The sequence below is a fragment of the Rhinolophus sinicus genome, chromosome 13 (genome assembly GCF_057876585.1).
Source record: "Rhinolophus sinicus isolate RSI-liver-muscle chromosome 13, RSI-T2T, whole genome shotgun sequence".
Classification (NCBI taxonomy): Eukaryota; Metazoa; Chordata; class Mammalia; order Chiroptera; family Rhinolophidae; genus Rhinolophus; species Rhinolophus sinicus.
In genome coordinates, this window is record NC_142513.1 from 48,379,124 (window position 1) to 48,385,773 (window position 6,650).

General features: G+C 35.2%; 2 non-coding genes across 2 annotated transcripts; both read right to left on the reverse strand.

Moving 5' to 3' along the window:
- Positions 1–1,031: 1,031 nt before the first annotated feature.
- LOC141568394 (small nucleolar RNA SNORD109A) lies at positions 1,032–1,098 on the reverse strand. Its single transcript, XR_012491537.1, has one exon. It is a non-coding gene; the product is annotated as a small nucleolar RNA SNORD109A (small nucleolar RNA).
- A 5,006-nt stretch (positions 1,099–6,104) lies between these two features.
- Positions 6,105–6,171, reverse strand: LOC141568391 (small nucleolar RNA SNORD109A). The gene has a single exon (XR_012491535.1). It is a non-coding gene; the product is annotated as a small nucleolar RNA SNORD109A (small nucleolar RNA).
- Between the last annotated feature and the right edge of the window lie 479 nt (positions 6,172–6,650).

Here is a 6,650-nt window from a genome sequence, read left to right on the forward strand (position 1 = left end):
ATTTCCAGGCTATACAGCTTACCTGCAGGTTTTTTCCAGATTTTCAAAAAATCTCCAAAAGTTTTTACACTGTATTCATTGAAAACAATTCACATATAAGTAGATTCATGCAATTTAAACCCATGTTGTTCAAAGGTCAACTGTAAAGTCATTGGTTTGAGATCTTTCTTCTTTCTAATATAAACATCTTAGTGCTATGAAATTTACCCTAAATACAGTTTTAGAAATGTCCCATACATTTTGATATGCTATGCTTTCATTTATTCCGTTCAAAATACTGTCTAATTTTTGTTTTATATCTTCTTTGACCAACCAATAAGTTACATATGATAACTTCAATTTCCAAAAATTGAACGATTTTCAACAGATATTTCTTTTATTGATTTTTAATTTCATCTCATTGTGGAATTAGATTAACCTGATATATATTAATTTATTTTAAATTTATTGAAACACAATTTATGGCCCTCCCGTCATATGAAGAATTGCAAAGGTCCAGGGATCTGCTTATTTCTATTCTTTGATGTGCTGTTACTATTTATAGCTATGTTATCTGCAAAAAAAAAAAAAACAAAAACAAACAAACAAACAAAAAACTGGCAGAAAGAAAAGTAAATATCAATTGAGAAAATACATAAATAGCAATTATAATGAAACACTGCAATCTGATCCCAATGTAACATCTAAGTGTTCTGTATTTCCTTACAATTTCCCAATATTACTGACACTAATAATCCAGTTTATAGTTATCTGACCACTTTTTAATTTATTTCTGTATGTGTTTCTATATTCAATTTTTCACTCAAATGCTTTTCCGTAGTCAACAACTAATAGTTCAAAATAAATGAAACACCAGACCTCTCTTTCATGTGAAACTCTAAGAGTGAAATCTGCCTAATGAAGCTATGTGTCAGTGCGATTTGTTGAGTGAACAGAACGGTATGTGCGTAGGGCACTGTGAAATAACCGATGAGGTTACCCCATCGAACCAATTTTGAAAGTCTTTTCTTCCTGTAATAGGACATTGAGCTGGACCTCTGACAGATATCTGGAAATAATCTTCCAGAATCCTCAGGAAATTATGCTCGCCTTTGAGCTTGGTGAAGCAGCTCTTGACAAATTAGATTTCTACAACTGGGCTACCTCCCAACGGAGCTGTTGCTTGTATTATGAGGACCGAGCACCTCAGCCTCAGTTTATTGAAGCTGGTGGGAAGGGAACCTCATACTCTCCTGAAGAACCACTTCTCTGTACGGGGGTGGCACAGCTGGGGACATGGCAATGTTGACACACAAAAAATTATGACAGAACAGTTAATGAAGCAGGAATTGATTTTTCAAGATTTGGCACTTAGGTTACTGGAGCAAAACAATCAACACCAAAAAACATCCTGGATAAACCTACTTTCAGCAACTTTTTCTCTTCCCACTATCATAAGCCATGTTTTTCCGCAAGAAAAATAACGCTACTGCCAAGCGCCCTTCAGTAGATCTAACTTTATACTTTTACTCTATCTGCACTTAACCGTTCACTTCTTTCTTTAATTTTCTGTCTCCATTAATATTAAAAGATGTTTAATTTTTCTATTTAGGGACAACCACCCACATTTCTATGTCACAACAAAATTAGCGAAAATTTCTCGATAAAGGAGTCGTATCAATACTTACCTGCCATGTTGTTTTCACTTTTCTCTTCGATCTGCTTAGACCAACCAAGAGCGTCATTAACTTACCTGTCAATCTCTATCCATGATGCCTGTTTTTGTCGTGGTCTCAGTTTGCTTCACATCTTCTTGCCAGTTAGTAAGTAGTGAGTTCACCTCCTACTTCGGCTGGCTGGAGAAAATGCTCTTGGCTTTATCTTCACACAGACAGAATACTTAGAACGTACTGACATAAGGTAGTTGTGAAATATTTTGTGCAAAAAGAATTTAACCTGCTATGTTTACTGGGAATGCTTGATTGGTGGGCTCACTCCAGAGTTGGGTAAGCCTCGTTTGAAATGTAAATCTGAGTCAATGTGACCCAAAGCACAGATAAACACACTGGCAAGCAGTCTTCATGTTTCTTGTGTGAAGTACACACACACGCACGCGCGCGCACACACACACACACACACACACAGAGGCCATCAAACGTTTATAGGATAGTTGATGCAAAACAAATGTGTGTATCAGTAGCTATTAATCCTTTCAGTGAGAGAGAACAGTGCTGTGGATATTCCATTCTGTGCACGTCTGTGCGCTAGGCTGAAATGATTGATGTCCTCTGTGAATAATTTACTATTTACTACTTCAACCAAAAATATAAATTTATAGCTTTATATTTATTTTCTTTTTTGTTCACTCTCAAACATGCATTGCCAGCAGTAGGGATAAGTAAATAATAAGGAAAAAAACCCACATGCCAAATATAAATCTGCTCAAATTATATGGACAGAAATACACAAAATACCAGAATCTTAAAAATTCCTACTATGGAAGCTATCCTGATTAATTTTTTCATGTTAACCCTTTTTTTTTTTTCAGTGTAACCAATTTTGCCCTCTCATTGTCACCACTGTATTATCAGAATATAAATTATTATAAGTAAAAATTGAAACCTATATGATTTATCTAGACGATGGCTTTTCCAAACATCTGAATGTTAGTATATAAATTTTGTTTTGCAATTGATAATAATAGTATTTCAATGGTTGGAAATGAAAAGTTATCCTGTTCTGGCTGTCAGTGTTAAATGCGACTATGATGTTTGATTTACTGAAAATGTCTGTTTAAAAGAGGACACTCTTGATCTACCCTGAAGACATCAATTATTAGGCTCCAAGTAACACATTATCTATGAGACAATATTCGTAGGAAATACACTAGCTAATATTTGGACGAGTTTGATGGCAGATTTTTTAAACTTTCGATTGAAATACAACATGTGTAGGAAAGTTCATGTACTAAAAATTTACAGCTCAATAAATATTCACCATCCAAACACAGCAACTAATTAACACAGAGATCAAAATACAAACCGTACAAGCATTCCAAAAACCACCCAGATGTCTCCATGCTTCTGTGGCTTCCCATGACTAAAGCATTTCCAGACCACAGATTAGTAAATCTACAACATATGTAGCTCTACCTTCAAAATGGAACTAAGTGGCATGTACAGAACACTGTATCCACAAGACATAAATACACGTTAATGTAATTATAAGTGCAAATGAAATATTTGTTAACTTTGACCATACCCTAGGCCAGTACAGACACAAAACTATTCTAAAGCAATAAAATCAATTCAAGTAGGTTTCCTCATAACAGGGAATTGAGATAGAAATCAGTAATAAAAACCAAGAGAAAAAGCCCACATTGCTTAGAAACTGAGCTATGCCCTTCTAAATAGTCCATAATTGAAAAATAAATCAACGTGGAAGTTAGAAAATGTATTTATATGAGTAATAAAAAAGATGAAAAAATGCCAAACTTGTGCTAATGCAGCTGAAAAGTGCTCACAGGCAAATTTAGAATAAAAATCAATATATTAGAATTGAAAAGGGGCCCAAATCAGTAAATTATACAAGCTAGATAAAGAAAAACAAATCAAACTCAACAAGAGTACAAGGAAAAATTAATGAAGTTAAAAGCAGAAATGAGTAAAATGATGAAGATAAACAAGATCAAATATATGGTGATGGAAAGAGAACTGACTCTGGGTGGTGAACACACAATGGGATTTATAGATGATGTAATACAGAATTGTACACCTGAAACCTATGTAATTTTACTGACTACTGTCACCCCAATAAATTTTAATTAAAAAAAAAGAAATCAGCAAAACGGAAAGCATATACACAACATAAGAAAAACAATAAAAATTAGTAACTTGAAATAATTAACATGACTGAAACCCTCCTAGCAAGATTCATCAAGAATGAGAGATAACACAAAGTACAAGTTGGTAGTTACAAAACAGTCACGGGCATGTAAAGTACAGCATAGGGAATACAGTCAGTAATACAGTAATAACTATGTATAGTGTCAGGTGAGTATTAGACTTATCAGGGGGATCACTACATAAGTTATATAAATGTCCATCCACTATGCTGAAACTAATACAAAATTGAAAATACACCTGAAACTAATATAATATTGAAAGTCAACTGTAATTGCAAACTAAAAATTAAAAAGACATACAAAATAAGAAGAGCATATTACTAACCAACTTACAATAAATTTGATGTTTCAAATAAAGTTTTCATCTGACTAGTAAGTATTCTTGAACAAAAGACGAAGTCATAAAGAGAACAAAATTATGCAATTTCATTTTTATAAACTTAAAAAAATCAGGTAAAAACGAAATGCATTTCAGGAGTAGCATTCGGAAAAAAGAGGCTGGATTTAGCCATACAGGAAGGTTCTAGTATGCTAGTCATATTCTGCTTCTATGTCTGAGCCTTAAACTACTGTAGAGTCATAATATGGCCATTTACTGAACATATATTACTCATCAGTATGCTGTCTTACTCTTTGGATTGACAGAGTAGTCCCGACTCCATGAATCTGTGACTGTCTTAATAGTAACAAATACACAGATTGTGAGAATACACTTTTTAAGTGAAAACATGCCCCGTGGCTCCTGCAACCCATATGTCTGCTCAAAGGTTTATGAATGGTTGAGGCTCTAGAGTTTATTATGATATTTGGCAGAACTAATTTTCTCTTTGATCTATAACTATTTTTTAGCTGTCACTCAATTCTTTAGAATTATTTTTCTATGGTTCTGGAGAATAGAAATAAACAATATGTAATTAATACAAAGATAAGTACAATTTTATAGAATTTGTAACAAAACTCTGACAAGGAAAAAACATGACCTGTCCTTAGGACGTTAACCACTAGGTCCCAGGTAACACAAAATCCTCAGCAAAGCTTGTTTGCCAGGAAACACATGCCATTCTTCTTAGGGATGAACATTTCAAGTTTTAGTATGAAATAATGATGCCATATGTCATATTTCCATATCTCTCCATTTGATACCTCTAACATAATATCCGTTTTTTAGCCCAATACCATATTGCAATTTGAACTATTCTGTGTTTCGAAAGAAATATTGCAACTTTTATCATATAAAAACTTCACGATCTTAGAGAGATCTAACAAAAGTTTACATACAACGTCCCATGTTGTACACACGAGAAACAGCTCATCCGTGCCAACCTTCAAAAGTTCTAGGAGAAAAGGGAATGCAATGCCATGCCCTCACAACGACCTCATGAGTCTCTATTCTGACATCCCAGTCATTAAACAGATGAGAAAATCTCGTAATATTTTGGCACATTTGGTTATCACTACAATAATTTTTAAACCAATAGGAGATAGCCAAAAATTCTCTCAATTTCTACATTTTTCCACCAAAGCAAAAAAGAGCTAAAATGAAAGAAGAAATGAAAGGATTCAATGATGTGGGTCACCTTGACGAGGGTCTCGAGAAAGAAAAAGGCAATCATGAAAATATTTCCAAGTAAGTTTCTAAAGAGATGAACACAGAGACCTCAGGACCTGTCACGGAGCACATGACATACAAATTTCCAAGAATCTTGGTATAGCTACTCACCCTATTCTCTGAAGTTAAAGACAAGATTCCAGCCCTCTGTCTCAGCAAAGCATGACAAAGAAGAAAGAAAAGACAGTCTTAGAAAAAGACAGTCTTAGAAAATCTTCGGTAGTAAAAATAAACGCGCTAGAATCGACTCCATTGTAACATGTAGCACAGACACGCCATGTTCCTTCTTTCAGCCCAACACTAATGAGACTTTCCAGACACATCACAGTTGCTGGAACCCTTCCCAACTTAATTTTTTGCTTCCTCATTCATTATTCCAGAACATTCCCATGCACAACTATCTAGCTACCAGCCTCTGTTCAAAGTGGCAAAATGAAGCCAGCCTTGGGTCACCAGCATACCCAAAGTTGCACACGGCCTCAGAGACAGGGCACCAATGCCTCGCTCAACAGAAAGCCAAGGCCTGGTCACAGCAGGATGGGGTGGTCACTGAGGGTCACTCCATAGAGCCGGGCTCTGGGAGCCTTATTTGTCCTGCTGGGCTACTCATCTGGACCTCAGATTGACATCTGGAATGAGTCCCTCAGCGTCCTCAGACAATTGTGCTCATCATTGATCCAGACGGGCGCCCGCCCGACAAATAAGCCACAGCCACAGCCAGGCCTACTATGTGCACGCTTGTCTCCTGCACTGCGAATAAAGGACAGTCCATGTGCGGTGGCCACTGTATTTAGTACCTGAATAACGGAACTCATATAGCATTAAAAGGTGACCTTGGATTGTTCTATCAAAATAAGATAAAATTAACTGGGAAAATAAAGAAACCCTTTAATTAACGGAAATTTTAAAGAGTAAATTAGATAGCAAAATAAAATGTAGTATGTGTACAGTGCAAATACAAGCAGAAGCATCTGAATGATCCAGATAACGATAAAAAATCAATATTTTGCACATTTGGATTTCACTACCAAATACTTTTAATCCAATACAAAATAGTGAAAAAAGAAAATATGAGAATGACTCCCAAAATTATTCGGGTTACTAAAAAAAAGAGATTTTAAAAAGGGAAGAAATAATATTGAGGATTCCTTGAACCAC